Source organism: Mastigoproctus giganteus, chromosome 12, assembly GCF_048544385.1.
Source record: "Mastigoproctus giganteus isolate SK-2022 chromosome 12, ASM4854438v1, whole genome shotgun sequence".
Classification (NCBI taxonomy): Eukaryota; Metazoa; Arthropoda; class Arachnida; order Uropygi; family Thelyphonidae; genus Mastigoproctus; species Mastigoproctus giganteus.
In genome coordinates this window covers 97,235,687-97,251,874 of record NC_143586.1, presented here as the reverse complement: position 1 = coordinate 97,251,874, position 16,188 = coordinate 97,235,687, and the positions used below count along the sequence as shown (strand labels likewise).

At 37.0% G+C, this 16,188-nt stretch overlaps 1 protein-coding gene across 4 annotated transcripts in view; it reads left to right on the top strand.

Moving 5' to 3' along the window:
- The first annotated feature begins 733 nt into the window (after window positions 1-733).
- The window catches only part of LOC150077290 (uncharacterized), a 427,304-nt gene continuing 411,849 nt past the window's right edge, over window positions 734-16,188 (top strand). For 3 of the 4 annotated variants that reach the window (XM_090386488.1, XM_090386489.1, XM_090386485.1), the window contains exon 1: window positions 734-1,128. The gene's annotated coding sequence lies outside the window, so the exon portion shown is untranslated. Of the gene's footprint in view, window positions 1,129-10,545; window positions 10,629-16,188 lie in introns of all 4 variants that reach the window. The other variant, XM_090386486.1, reaches the window with a different exon arrangement.

The following is a 16,188-nucleotide window of genomic DNA, read 5'->3' as shown; positions in this document are numbered from 1 at the left end:
AGGTCCTAGACCAACAGTAATACCAGGCATTACAACCACCCTGTGTACTTGGTAGCAGTACCCTTCACGGAGTGGAATCCCCCAATCAGGGAGAAATAATATAAGAGCAACAGTAATAATAATAATATGCAGCTGAGGACCCTGTGTGTGCCAAGCCCATATTCACAAGATGTGAGCACCTGGGGTTAATATATATAGACACCAGGTGAAAAAGAGGAGAATTCGATCCCCTCGATGACGTGAGGAATTTCTCACATCGTTGCTGAGTTATTAGGTCTGAGGCGAGGGTAGCATGGTTTTAACCCAGGAAATTCTGATTTTTCGTTCTACTACAAAACACACTCAATTAGCATACAGTATACACGGAGATTTGGCCCTGATATATATATATATATATATATATATATATATATATATTGTGAATAAAAGCTAATACTGTAGTTAGATTGTTCAGTTTTTTCATGTGAACCCAGCACTTGGATGCTGGTCCACTTGTTTACCCTCAGTACAAAATTCATATTTAAAAAGCACATTTACAAAATAATAACGTATTTCGAATCCTCTCCTTATATAATTTATATATAATAATAAAATAAAATAAAATATTTTTTTAAAATTCGATTGTATTCTGTAATTTTCCTAGAACTCACTTTCGTCTCTGTTGTTTCTTAGCTTACGTTACTTGTGATTCACTGAAGTGACTAAGGTGTGCAGGCGACATGTTGCTGCAGGTGGGATTGCCTGCGTGTTTGCTGTTTTGAGTTTTTAAACAAATTAAGAATGGAAGCACAGATGTTTTTGTGTTATTTTTTTATATTATTCAGGTAGCAGTTGTTATTCAGAGAGTAATGATAGGCTGGTTGCTTTTAAAATGAAACCGTAACGTTGTTTTCGAAGTTTTGTGATAGTTGCAAATCAATTACAAGAATGGTGTAAACGTATGGTATGTTTTAAAACAATGCATTGTGTCGTCAAAGTTGGGTTGTGTGGCATCATTCCTCGAAACGAAGAAGATTATTAGTGTTCATTTCTTGAAATACCAGTGGGAACTAATAAATAAGTTAACGTCTCCGTTGTTTTTTTCGGAATGACGCAGCCATCAGACATCCGAACGAAAGCAAGAACAAGGTAATGGCGTAAGCATTGCTTTGTTGCGCTCTCTGTGTTTGGCAATCTGTGTTTAACTTGGTAGTTTAGTGAAACCTAAGTGTCTCTGATGCTGTTGAGGAAGAATATAGCGACATTTATGTATGTTTAAGGTTATCGAAAGTATGTTATTTCGTAATTTTTATTAAATGTATGAATAGCGAAGTACAGGTATAATTGTTATCTATTCATTTTTTTTAAATTTTTGTATTGTTTGTGTTGTTATGCATATGTAAGTGTTGATTTTCAAAAACTTACAATTAAAACTGTTCAAAAGAAAATATGCACTATTATATTTTTTGTTGGTAGGTTAAAAAACAATACGTTGATAACATTCCAAAGAAAATTTCCAAATTGATATTAAAATAACAGAAAGAAAAGAAGAGAGAAAAAAAAAAAAAAACACGACATACTAGTAATAATGAATATTTTGCTGTGGAATTAGAACTTCAAAAGGAAAAGCAAGTAGTTTTTGGCATATGAATGTGTTGTGATTCATTCACATTCTGTTGTGAATGTGTTGAACACGTTCAAAGTGACAAAAATGTATATTTCGTTTAGAAATCACATATATACTTGTGCCCTTGATACTTTCCCCCCTGTTTTCTCTATATAAATTTAAGTAGGGCATTTAGCTCTCCATTAGTGTCCTCATCACCAGTGTAAAGTTAAAATCTTATAATAATACAAGTTGGTGTAACCCATGTACAGTCGGTTAAGATTTAAAGTAGTTGTCTAAAACGAATACTAAACTGATAATAGTGGTATTATCTTCTAATATTTACCAGCACATATTCCCAAATATCTTTGAAAAATTCAGTCAGCTTTTCAAAAATATTTTATTCTGAATTCAAGACATAATTATTGCCCATCAGTTAAAAAAAAAAAAAAAAAAAAAAAACAGTTAGTTCAAATAAGAATTAGCAATACTTTTATATACAGTGCTTGGATTTTAGTTTAGTTTAGTTCTTTTGCTAGAATGAATTATAAACCCATTTGATAGGCAGTATTTTCAATGTAGGCCTTGATGAGGTCAGCTTTTCAAAAATATTTTATTCTGAATTCAAGGTCAGCCTGCTTTTTATTTACTTATATCTAATCTGATAACAAAGGCCTAATCCCTGAAGGAGGGATTTTTGGCTTTATAGTGAATGATGATTTCATTTGATAATAAATGTAAACAAATTTGCAAGATTGGGATGCATTATGTAGGGCCAGTAAACTTCAAAACAGCTGTCTTGTTGAGGTATCAAATTTTTAAATGCACAGTGGAATTTCCTGTTCAAGTGATGCTGTACAATTTAAAATTATATTAGCAACATAAGTGTAACTGTAGATAATGGTATTTGTTTGTAAGTTGGACTTAAGACTAAGCTTTAATATCTTGGTGTGGCTCATTTGAGGGAGCAGTATGTTCCACTGATTGCATGTCTAATGCATTCCAGCTGTTGGATTTTGACATCTGCATTGAATTATCTCCTGCAAACTGATGTTATTAACCTTCAACTACTACCATGGGTCAAAACTTCTATGGTAGTTTACTGCTTACCTGTACCAGTTGGCCTTCAATGTTTGTTATAGTGTGTTGCCATATTGTTCAAATCTTTGTTTTGGCTTATAATTGATCCAGTGATACGTGGCCAGAAATTCTTGTGACAAGGTGCCTCCGTAGCAAGGTGGGCAGGAGCAGTAGTGCATATCACATGCTTCTTGATTAGACTGGGGTTCGAGCCCATGACCACCGAATACGGAGGATGCGGAAAGGTCAGGGAATGACCACTGCATATCCCCGGAGCAATATGGCCTTGCTAATGCTCCTAAAAACCAAATAACAAACAAACATCTTGTGACAAATCTCTATTTTTGAATGGAATGTGTTTGCTCATCTGCTATTATAATGTTAGGTGAAGGTGTTTGTGTAAGAGAAATATTGCACTACCTTGAACGAATACATTGCAATTATAATGACCAAGAAGTTCTTCCTAATAGTGTTGAAAGTGATTATAGTAGTTCTGAATCAATTCATACAGATTACAAGAGTGACTGAGATTGATGTAGATGATTTATCAGACACCAAAACTGAGGTAAGAGAGAGCCAACATTGTTATTATGGGAGAAATAGCTTCAAATGGTCACATAATCATCCTTCAACCTCAGCAATTAGATTAAGCAGTATGCTCATTTACCTGGTCTAGCAGGTCCTTGAGGTTGTCACAGACATTCTCTCAGATATGCCAGACAAGATGTACTTGCTCCCTGGAGTCTAAAATGCCGATGGAACTGATATTTGGATGACACTCAAGTAAGTGGACCCAATTTCAGTGAAGTCTGGACGGTTTGTCACAGCCAGATCCTCTGCTTGCACCTTCATGATGGTGGGACTGTTAGTAATCCTGGGTATAACCACCACTGAGTGACCACTCAGGTGTGAACCAACGTAAGCAGGGGTTGAGGTGTGGTGCCCACACCACATGGAGGAATGCCGCTCCTGTGTGTTATCAGGCAATACTAGACGGTAGATGACTCTCAACTGGTGCATTACCACCACTTTGCTTATTGGAGACTTGAAGTGGTGGAACCCATGTTTAGTCTCCAGAGCTAAGTTCTGGTCAACCCTTCCCCATCTCTTCCATCATGTAGTATGACTGATGACTTTTGAGGTTATGATGGACATCATGGCAAGACCCAGTCTTCCTAAGGATACAGCTCTAAAATGGTGTTCGCAGGCTGACTGCTAGTTAGTACACCAGACTGAACCTATTGGTAACTCTCTAGGAGGCTTCCAGATCAGCTAGTGTATAATCTTGCTACCTCTACTCTACCAGATAGTGACTGGAGGGAGTCCGAGTAGTGTGTATGTGGGGAGCATTGTCGAGGCCACGTTATGTCAAGGATCTGGGTATATCTTACTATGTATATGCCATATCCAAAAATTTCATTACTTCATACAGCATGGCCTCCCCACTTTTTCTAACTATTGAATACATCATGAATTGTCAAACTAATAGAGTAGGCTTATCTGCAAAAAGATCTAAACCTCCCAAACACTTCCTAGTTCATTTCACAAATATACATGGTCTCTGTTCTAATCTCAATGATGTCCATTTCCACTTGCAGTCTGCCAGACCACATGTAATTTTTTGACAGAATCTCAGTTATTGGTTGATTCATCTACTGCTCACCTCAGTTGCCCAAATTATTCGCTGTACGATTCCTTTTGCCTCAAAGGTGGTACTTTTGCACATGTTTGTTCCGATATTCCTTGTCGAAGACTTGGTAATTTGGAATCTCCTCTTTTCGATCTCTGGCTTAAAATCTCTCTCTATCTCGTTCTGTCAAATTCATCTGTTGTCTCTATTGTTCTCCCAACTCCACTAATCACTTGAAGCTCTTTGACTTCCTCTCTTTGCAACTTGACTTTCTCTAGTCCAACTTTCCTAACAGTGTGGTAATTGCCTTGGTGATTTTAACGTTTACAACTCCACTTGGCTTCCGTTTTCTAGTCATACGGACCCAGCTGGTTGAGATGCTGAGGCTTTGGCAATTTACCTACCAGAATACCCTAACCATACAGCCAACATGCTTCATCTTTTTCTCACAAACAATCCTTCCAAGTAGATGGTCGAAGTGAGTGGTCCTTTAGGCACGTAAGATCACAACTTGGTGATTGTCTCTTCTACAATAGAGCCTTTATCTCATGGCTATTCCCAACCTTCTGTTGTTTGGCATTACAAGAATGCAAAATAGGATGACCTGCGAGATTCCTTTTCCTTTGTCAGATTACTGTTTCAAAACTTCTGATGTCAATGTTTGCTCAGATCATGTCAGTGAAATTATTCTTGTAGCAATGGAATCCTTTATTCCACACTCCACTTTAAAATCTCGTCCTTTATCTAAACCTTGGTTTTCCAATAAATGTGCTAAGGGTGTTCAAGAGAAGAAAGTTGCATATCATAATTGGCTTGTTTCCAATTCTTCAGTTTCATTTTCTGCCTACATCAAAGCTCGCAACAATTGTAAAGTAGTTATTAATCAGTCCAAACTAGATTTTGAACAGGCTAAGAGTAGAAAACTCACTTCTTTCCCTAATGGTAGATGAGCATTCTAGACTCTTGCCAAAGCTATTGGCTGCAACTTTTGCCCATCTCTGCTCTCACCTCTATCAAAACCAGATGGTTCTGTTGTCACTTCAGCCAAGGATAAAGCTGACCTGCTAGCAACCCATTTTTCTTCCAACTCGTGTATTAATGATGTTCAATGCCTCCTATGGTCTTCCATCAAAAGGATGTCAGAAGGATTTTGATGAATCTTGATGCTAAGAAAGCTCCAGCTCCTGATGGTATTTCTCCACTTGTTCTTCAAATCTGTGCTCCTGAACTTACTCCTGTTCTTTGCCGCCTTTTTCACTTTCTTATTCCAAAGGTGGTTTTTCTTCTGCTTGGAAATTTGCTCGTATCCAACCAGTTCCTAAAAAAGGTGACAAATCCCTCCCATCCAATTATCATCCCATTGCAATTACTCCTACTCTTTCTAACGTAATGGAGAAATCAATTAACCGCCAACTCTTAAACTACCTAGAAACCTTCCGTCTGATCAACGATCGCCAGTATGGATTCCGTGAGTGTCAATCCACTGGTGATATTCTGGATTATATTATCTATTTATGGACAAATTCAATGGAAAAGTTCGGGAAACATAAGCAGTTGCTCTTGACATCTCAAACGCTTTCGATTGTGTTTTGCATAAAGGTCTTCTAAACAAGCTTCCATCTTATGGTTTGCCAACTGTTTTTAGTAATTGGTTATCCAGGTTTCTCTCTGATCGCTCACTGAGGGTGATGGTAGATGGCTCTCTGTCTTCTAACTTCTCCACTAATGCTGGTGTCCCCCAAGGTTCAGTTCTTTCCCCCACTCTTTTCCTCTTGTATATTAATGACCTTCTTCCATTGACTGGAAATCCTATCCATAGTTTTGCCGATGATAGCACATTGCATTCCACTTTCCATTTTGAGAAAACTTGTCCTGCTGAATCAGCTTCAACTTCTCGAAAATCTGCTACCAATTCCTAAAATGCCGATCTCCAGGTAATTCTCCAGTGGAGCAAAGACAACTTAGTTGATTTCAATCCTTCTAAAACTCAGTCTTGTTTTATATCTCAAAAAAGGATTCTTCTGCTCCTATGCTTATCTTTAGTGACACTCCGATTTCTAGGCAAAATGATATATCTCTTTTGGGATTACCCTGACTTCTAATCTCTCTTGGCACAAGCACATTACAAATATTGCTTCCTCTGCATCTAAAAAACTTGGTTTTCTCTTTTGCTCTCGGCGTTACTTTTCTTCCAACAGCTGCTCACTCTGTATAAATCGCAAATCCCCATTGCCATGGAATTTTGTTCCCACATCAGGGGCGGTGCCCCCAAAACCTCTCTCAGGCTCCTCGATTCCATTCAGAAGATGGCAGTTAGGTTAATTAATGACTCCTGTATAACAGAGTCTCATCACTCACTGTGTCATAGACTGTTTCTGCTGCATGCCTTTTCTATAGATACTCCCATGGGCACTGTTCTTCTGAATTGGCTTCTATAATTCGTGCTCTCTTTCAGAACAGTTCGAACATGTGTCACCAACATCCATTTACTGTCCAACTTCAAACTCACAGAACCAACTTTTCATCTTCCTCGTTTATTCATTCAACTGCCATTTTAGGGAACAAACTTCCTTCATACATATTTCCTGAAAATTACTGTCTACAGAAGTTCAAGTCCAATGTGAAGAAATACCTTCTTTTTGTCTTCTTATCCTCCAACCCAAGCATGGTACTAAGTACTATAGGTTCTAATACCTCTCGTGTTTGGGTTCTCATAAAAAAAAAAAAAAAAAATCTCAATTCATGCACTTTTTAGCAGTGATGTTATTGAAAATGTTTTAAGAGTACACAAACTAAAAATTTACTCAGTAAAGTATAAAAGTAGAAATATATTTACAGATCATGTTCCAGAAGATGTGCTCAAAGTTTTCTTTGGTTTCTTATTTTTATGTTGAATTTCAAATCAAATCATGAGAATACTGACTTCCTTTTTTCCACCCATGAATTTGGGAGGCCAATATTTTGAGTCGTCATGAGTAAGGAGCATTTCCTTTTTCTCCTTTCATTTATCCTCTTTTATCATAGTTCTACCAGAAAGGAAAGAAAAACCGCAGGGGATAAATTAGCTGCAATACCAGGTACATTTAAATCTCTTATCAATAACAGTCAAGCTAACAATGTCTGCTTAGAATTTGTGACACTGGATGAAATGCTTGTCAGTTTTTGTGGTGTCTTTTACATATGAAAAGTAAGCCTCAGAGGTATGTGATACAAATTTTGTCTCTGTGATTCGAAAATAAATTTGTTGAATGCTTTTGTTTATACTGGGAAGACAATACAACCCAATCCATAAACACTCAATCCAATAACAATAAACTCATTTAGTATACTTCTACAAGACATGCAAAGTAGGCATTGTATGTTATCCAGTGGTATGGCACTTCTGTCATTGACTGTTATTTGTGATTCAAGCTGATTACAGAATGCCAAGGAGTGGCTATAAAGATCAAATATAAGGTTCCAGTTTAATATTCAGTGGTTAGTTTAATTAGTAAATTCCCTTCCTATGGGGGGGACCAGATGCCTGGATTTGGTCAGGTATATCCAAATTAATAAAGAAATTCATGAACCTCCTTTGTCTGTTGTACTGCTGGATCAGCCATTATCGTTGTGCTTATAACATCCTGATTTATAATGTTAATCTGTTTGCGCACACACACCCATTAATCATTTTATTTATTATTTAAAAGTTAACTTGAATTCTGGGTAATGTCATAAGCTTGATTCTTGGTCGAGACTGAACTGTTGTTAGCAGACATATATTCAACAATGGTTTTAATAGTGTATAATAGATTTTATACTTTTATTTAATCTAAAGCATTGCATAAATTTTTATTTGTTGCAGAGATGGCTGGTTTTTAGGTGCAGATGATAATGAATTAGAGGCTGTTTCTGAATTATGTCATTTCAGTATAATATCATTTTTAAATTTTATATTCTGAATTCAGCATAAGGATCATCCTTCAGTTTGGTGTTTCAGGAGGCGGTATACAATATTAAGACATCCATAGACAAAATAGTAACTCATGGGAGGAAGTTACTCAGGTGGGTTGTATGGTGTGTCAGAATGTATTGCCAAAAAAGCATCTGGTGGTCAGGAATTTGTCAATGCCCCTTAAATTCAGTTACAAATTATAGAATTCGCAAATGAGATTGGGTTAGGCACAGTGGGCATATATGATAGAAATGCTGGAATCATGTGGCGCTGAGCTGACCATCTGATTTAATTGGAGCAACAAGGGTAAGAGTGCTGGAGGAAGAGGAATCTAGCTCATGATAAAATTAATTTATTTGAGAAAAGGATGGCCATTTCTTATTGAAAATGATTCAAATGTGGAATGGCACAGAAAATTCAGCTGCGTATTGAGTGATTTTTTTTTTCCCTAATAAAATGAACTCTATCAAGAGAAGCAGCAGCAAAATTCTGATATGTCTGGAATTTTACTATAAAAGTAAAATTTGTTACGACTAGGTAAATAATAAATATTGCATACCACACACTACAATACATTTGTATATTTTTGTTGCTTTTCTGTATTTGATTTGTTTTTGAGTAATTTAGTGTAGCTTAAATTAAGTTGAAGTCAATTTGACCAGGAGAATGTCATGAATGCGAAGGAATTGTTAGACAAATGACTGTTGTTAGATTGCTCATGAAGATGGACTGTCCGTAGACTCAGTTCACAATCCCCATGCAAGATTTAAGTATGCATTGTGTGTGTGCAAAGTTTGTTCCATGCTTGCTGGATGATCAAGTAGACTGCAGGAAAGCCATTGCTGGTGATGGCTTTCCTGCAGATGCTCAGATTCTGCAGGAAAGTTGTTATTGTGGATGAGAGTTGGGTGTTTGTTTATGACCTTAGACCAAGTTGGAATCATCCGAATAGTACACATAAATGTCTCCCTGGTCCAAGAAGTCTAGTGCAACAAAATCCAATATCAAAGTCATGCTGATTGTTTATTTTGATGATGAGGGCATAGTGCACCACAAATTGGTGTGTAGGGGAGAGAAGCATTACTGCTGCTTTGAGGTTTTGAAACATTTGCCTGAGAATGTGAGGTGAAGATGACTCAACTGGATGGCTGGATCCTACACCATGACAATGTGCCCAGTCACGCAGCGATGACAGTTAAGTAGTTCTTGCCTGCGAAAAAAATAACAATCATACCGCAGCCTGCCTACTCCTCCAACCTTGTATCTTCTGGCTATTCCCTAAACTGAAAATGGGGCTTTGGTTTTGTTGTTTTGGTATGGTAGATGACATCAATGAAAATGCTGAAACTGTCCTACGTGCACTAAAAAACACTATTTTTAAAGAATGTTTCAAAGCTTGGGAAGACCAGTGGAGCAAGTGTGTGCATGTGCGTGTGCCAAAGGAAGGTAACTTGAAGGTGATTAGCTTAGTCAGCTCAACTATTCACTCAGTAAACTTTTATAGTAAAATTCCAGTAACTTCTTGATTTTAGTGTCATTTTCAGAGTCATTTTGACAGATTCCCCTAAAACAGTTTAAGCCACAATCAAGGCCATAATCAAGGAGTTAAGAATGAAGAAGACCTGTGTCCGGGGAGTACAGCCCAGTGATTTAATTCAGTTGTATGAAAGATGCAGGAGAGTCATATGGAAAAATCATAAATCACAGGATTATGAGAAAATTGTTCAAAATATGCTCGAAAAGCTTTGCAGTTTAGGTTGAAATACGAGTATCAAAATTCACTTTTTGCATGCCCATCTTGATTTTTTTCCCCTAAAAATCTTGCACAGATGAGCGAAGAACAAGGGGAGTGATTCCACCAGGACATAAAGGAAATGGAACAGAGGCGCCAGGGAAGGTGGGAAATACAAGCATGATGGCCGACTACTGCTGGTGTAAAGAGAGAAATCTGGCATTGTACATAAAAGAAAAACGATTAAACGTTCTTTTAAAACAAAGAGACGAAGGTCTGATTAATGAAAGTTTCAGAATTTTGATTAATACTTGTTAATATTTACGTATTTTTTGATATATGAAAATGTAATCCTATCAATTTGTCATTACTAAATACAATAAAGTTATATACTTTCGTAAAAAAACACTTTATTTCTTAAATTGTGATGTATCTGGATGTGATAGGAAAAAATCTAAGTCATATTTGAAATTACAGCAACATATTTCGGCAGTAGGACCTATTGAAATTCAAACCCCAGTGAACAAACTTAAATTTGTAAACTAGTGTAATAAATCAATTTAAACTAATTCCATTTTTTTCAGAAAAATCACTTGGATATTCAGTATTATATGATTTGTGTCTACTGAAGAATAAAACAACAGACCGGAATTTTTGACTAATTCAGGTATATATTAAAAATTATATAAAGTTAGTAGCCACAACTTTTTTTTTTTTAAATAATTTCCATTACGCCTATATCAGGTATGCTTTTAGCTAGCAGTTGAACTTCTCTTCACAGCTGGGGTGGATGGGATCTATCCAGTTATATTAAAGGAGGCGGCAAAGCAACTAAGCAAACCCTTAGCCATAATTATGAGAGCATCCTTGGACTCAGGGGAGGTTCCCACGAACTGGAGATGTGCAAATGTATCCCCAATTCACAAAGGGTGATCGAAGGGTGACAAGAGTAATTACAGACCAGTTAGTTTAACTTCTGTTCTGGGTAAAATAATGGAGTCACTGGTTAAAGATGCATTGCAGGATCATCAAGACAAGACTGCAGCAATAATTCAGACACAGCATGGGTTTGTTAAGGGAAAGTCTTGTCTGACAAATTTGATAGGATATTATGATGTGGTTACAAAGGAACTGGATGCAAAAAATAATTTTGATATCATATATTTGGATTTCAGGAAAGTTTTTGATGGTTAAGTGGGAGAAGACAGAAGGTGGTAATCAATGGGTGCTGCTCTTCGTGGACTCATGTTATTAGTGGAGTCCCACAGGGTTCGGTGTTGGGTCCACTGTTGTTTTGTATATTTATCAAAGATATTGATGAAGGTAGATCAGGCTTAATGTCGAAGTTTGCAGATGATACAAAGGTTGGCAGGGTTGTTAATGACAGTAATGGCAGTGTGCTACTGCAACAGGATCTAGATAATTTGGGCAGATGGGCTAAGAAGTGGCAACTGAAGTTTATTTAACCTTGACAAATGCAAAGTACTGCATATGAGTAGAAGTAACCCCAGAGAAACATACCAACTGTGCTGTACTACACTTAAGGTGGTAGAAAATGTAAAAGACCTGGGCAGGTCTTTTATTGGAATTGTGCAGTCAGATATGAAGTTTTCTGAGCAATGCAGACAGACTGCCAGGGCAGGTCATGGGGTTTTGTCAGTGATATATAGGAATTTTGCTAGCAGGAGAAAAGGAGGTGATTGTCCCTCTGTATAAGGCAATGGTCAGGCCACGCCTTGAGTACTACTGCGTAAAGGTCTGGAGGCCTCATTTTAGGAAGAATGTAGATTTGTTTGAGCGTGTACAGAGAAGGGCAACAAGATTGGTGAGGGGAATGAAGGGATCCTCTTATCAAGAGAGGCTTAAATTCTGCAAATTGCAGTGGCTGGAGACTAGGCACCTGCGCAGTGATCTGATTGAGGTGTATAAGGCCTTGAATGGGTTGAGCATGCTGAATTCTGATGGGATCCTTCCACTTGTTCAGATTACGAACCTAAGGGGGCATAAATTCAAATTAAGAAAGGACAGATGTAGAATAGATGTGCGGAAATTTGCCTTTAGCCAGCGGGTGGTTAATTGCTGGAACAAACTTCCATCTGTCATTGTGGAAGTTGATAGGTTGAATAAATGTAAGGAGGAACTGGACAGGCATTTGGAGGGAATGGTGTGTTTTTTTTTTTTTTCTGGCTGATGCTGCATAAGTTCATACACTTGCTTTCTTGCATCACATGCCACTACTACTACTAGCTAATACCAGTTCAATTGGCAGTAAAATGAACAGAAGAGGTTAAGTGTTTTTATACCCAGTGTAGATTCTCAAATGCAGCCAGATAAACTTGCATGGACTTGCATAGTTTTCCGAATTGTACTAGTGGTTGGGATATATAAATATTTTGCATATTTTGATCATATAGTTCACAATAAAATAATTACATAAATAAATATGGCGTATAAGTTAGTGTTAAAAACCCATGTCATGCCTTTCACAAAAGACATTAATGAATTGTTTGTTTATTAGAAGGGAAAGGCTTGAACCACAGGTTATAGATATGTAAATGTCACCTTTTCACAAGCTAGAACTGGGTAATTATAGCCCTCTTTTAAGTTTGATGCTAGAGAAAATAATGGAGTCATTAAAGTGAAGCTAAATCATCCTTCTAGGGATGGAACTATAAGTCATTCCCTGAATGGATTTGTTAAGTGTAGATTATGCCTGACCAAACTGATTAGCTGCTGTGAGTTTGTTAAAAAGGAACTGGCTGCATCATGTACTTGATTCCTGTATAACTTTTCTTATTGTTCCACCTGAATAACTGTTCATGATAACCCTTGGCCATAATTATGAAAGCATCCTTGGACTCAGGGGAGGTTCCCACGGACTGGAGATGTGCAAATGTATCCCCAATTCACAAAGGGGGATCGAGGGTGACACGAGTAATTACAGACCAGTTAGTTTAACTTCTGTTCCGGGTAAAATAATGGAGTCACTGGTGAAAGATGCATTGCAGGATCATCTAGACAAGACTGCAGCAATAATTCAGACACAGCATGTGTTTGTTAAGGGAAAGTCTTGTCTGACAAATTTGATAGGATATTACGATGTGGTTACAGAGGAACTGGATGCAAAAAATAATTTTGATATCATCTATTTGGATTTCAGGAAAGCTTTTAACACTGTTGCGCATGAAAGACTATTGTAAAAATTGGAGCAGAATGGTATTAAGGGTAAGTTGCCACAATGAATAAAAGGATGGTTAAGTGGGAGAAGACAGAGGGTGGTAATCAATGGGTGCTGCTCTTTGTGGACTAATGTTATTAGTGGAGTCCCACAGGGTTCGGTGTTGGGTCTACTGTTGTTTTGTATATTTATCAATGATATTGATGAAGGTATATCAGGCTGAAGTTTGCAGATGATACAAAGGTTGGCAGGGTTGTTAATGACCGTAATGGCAGTGCTACTGCAACAGGATCTAGATAATTTGGGCAGATGGGCTAAGAAGTGGCAACTGAAGTTTAACCTTTACAAATGCAAAGTACTGTATACGGGTAGAAGTAGCCCCAGAGAAATGCTGCATAAGCTCATACACATGCTTTCTTGCATCACATACCACTACTACTACCACACAACTAGAGTGACCAACTCTCGATCAGCCAATTTCGGGATATCGACCTTAAAAAATCGGGACACAACCAAAAAATCTGATTTTTTTTTTTTTCATTGGTACATCAGATTACAAAATACCTTATAATATTAATGTATGTACATGTCTCTTCTTGGTTATTTTACATATATAGGTATATCTTGACATATTAATTTTTAAAATAGGTAGGTTGAATAAATTAGATACATGTAGGTAGGTAAGTAAAATGTTTGTTCATTATTAGGTCAACATCAAACAATCAACAGAACATAGCCTTCTATTATTTTTTAATATAAATAATCATTAATCTAAAACTGGACTGATAAAATTTTTAAATTGTTAAACAGAAATTTCGTTATAAAGTAATATGAACTTATCAACAGTGAAAAATACTGTAAATTCAGAAATATAGTAAAAGATGGGAAATGAATCAGAAATAAGTGGGAATGAATAAATTTCTAACATTTTAAAATAATTAATTTTTTAATACATATTAAGAAATGACTACATGATGTGTACAATGTATTAGTACACTTTTAAGAATTATGTTGTAAAATATTTGGTTACTTTTTGTTACACACTGGATTCTACTGTACACCGTTCAAAAAAATGTTCGAATCCCGCCTTGGGCTTGGATCAGAGTAGAAAATGGAAAAACTTTGGGAGGTGCATTATGGCCACAGAAGCTGATGCGCCAACAACTAGCAAAAAAATAAAATAAAAAAATAAATAAAAATGCTTGCATTTGTTTAAACAAGCATTTCTCAAACTGTGTTCCGTGAAAAATCGTAATTAATAATTAAAAAAAAATAATAAATAAATTTTGCATATTTGTAGCACGGCACTTTTATATCATTATAATATTTAACATACCGTATTTCCCCATGTATAAGACGCACCTTTTTTTGAAAAATTTGTGGTCAAAAAACTGGGCGATACTGTGGTTGTAGATTTTTTTACTTGCATTTCCTGCTTTTTCGCGCTTGTTGTCTTTGCGCCCATTGTTTCACACTTGTTACCAGTATATTAGGTTACGTTTTGCCACGTTCTGCCCAGAAATGGCTCAGAAAAGATTTTCGTACAGTGCTGAATTCAAGTTATGAGGAGTTGTATGAATTTTATGATTAATAAAACTTGAGTTCAATAACTTTATGTAATACATTTTTTTTTCAAATTTCGGGCCCCAAAATTAAGGTGCGTCGTATACGTGAGGAAATACTGTAATTTTTTTCACTTAATATACTGGCATAGACTAATAATCAAACGGACCGCGGAACACTTTATTTTGTTGGGCTTTGCATAGAGATGTATGCGTAAAAGTAAACACCTACGAAAAAGTTGCAATATAGTGATCTAGTAGTAGTGGCATGTGATGCAAGAAAGCAAGTGTATGAGCTTATGCAGCATCAGCCAAAAAAAAAAAAAAAAAAATCACACCATTTCCTCCAAAGGCCTGTCCAGTTCCTCCTTAAATTTATTTAACCTATCAACTTCCACAACGACAGATGGAAGTTTGATCCAGCAATTAACCACCCGCTGCTAAAGGCAAATTTCCGCACATCTATTCTACATCTGTCTTTTCGTAATTTGAATTTATGCCCCCTTAGGTTTGTAATCTGAACAGGTGGAAGGATCCCATCAGAATTCAGCGTGCTCAACCCATTCAAGGCCTTATACACCTGAATCAGATCACCACGCAGGTGCCTAGTCTCCAGCCACTACAATTTGCAGAACTTAAGCCCGTCTTGGTAAGAGGATCGCTTCATTCCCCTTACCAATCTTGTTGCCCTTCTCTGTACACGCTCAAGCAGATTTACATCCCTCCTAATATGAGGCCTCCAGACCTGTATGCAGTACTCAAGGCGCGGCCTGACCATTGCCTTATGCAAGAGGGACAATCACCTCCTCCCTGCTAGCAAAATTCCTATATATCATTCACAAAACCCCATGACCTGCCCTGGCAGCCTCTCTGCATTATTCAGAAAACTTCATATCTGACTGCACAATTACTCCCAGGTCTTTTTCGTTTTCTACCACCTTAAGTGTAGTACCACACAGTTGGTATTTCTGGGGTTACTTCTACCCATATGTAGTACAGTCGGTCCTCGTATAACATGTGTTTGCATTACATGAATTCGATCATACACGATTTATAAATAGGGGAACGTTATCTTATATAACACGAACCGAATTCGCTTATACACGATTCGCCTTTGTGTTTACAAGAAATGGCAGTCGAATGCGGAATCACTCCAACGGAACGCAACACGATAGGAACGAAGAAGATTCTGAAAATGTATTTATGTGTTTTATATCAGTGAAGGGGAAACACATTTCACCATAATAACGTAAAAACCAACACAATTCCAGCTATCGATATAATCGCAAATGCAATTAGATGGAGTTTACTATCAGTTTATAACAGATTCCACTAGGAGAAACACAACTGGAAATTGTTTTTATTGTTTTATGGTAGTAACCCCCAGAAATGTGCTTTAGTAAAATGTGAGGTGTTAATAGTGTATCTCGGCCTTTACGGTGTTGTTTATTCACTTGCTACACGAGCGCAGCTTTGTTTCTGTGTAT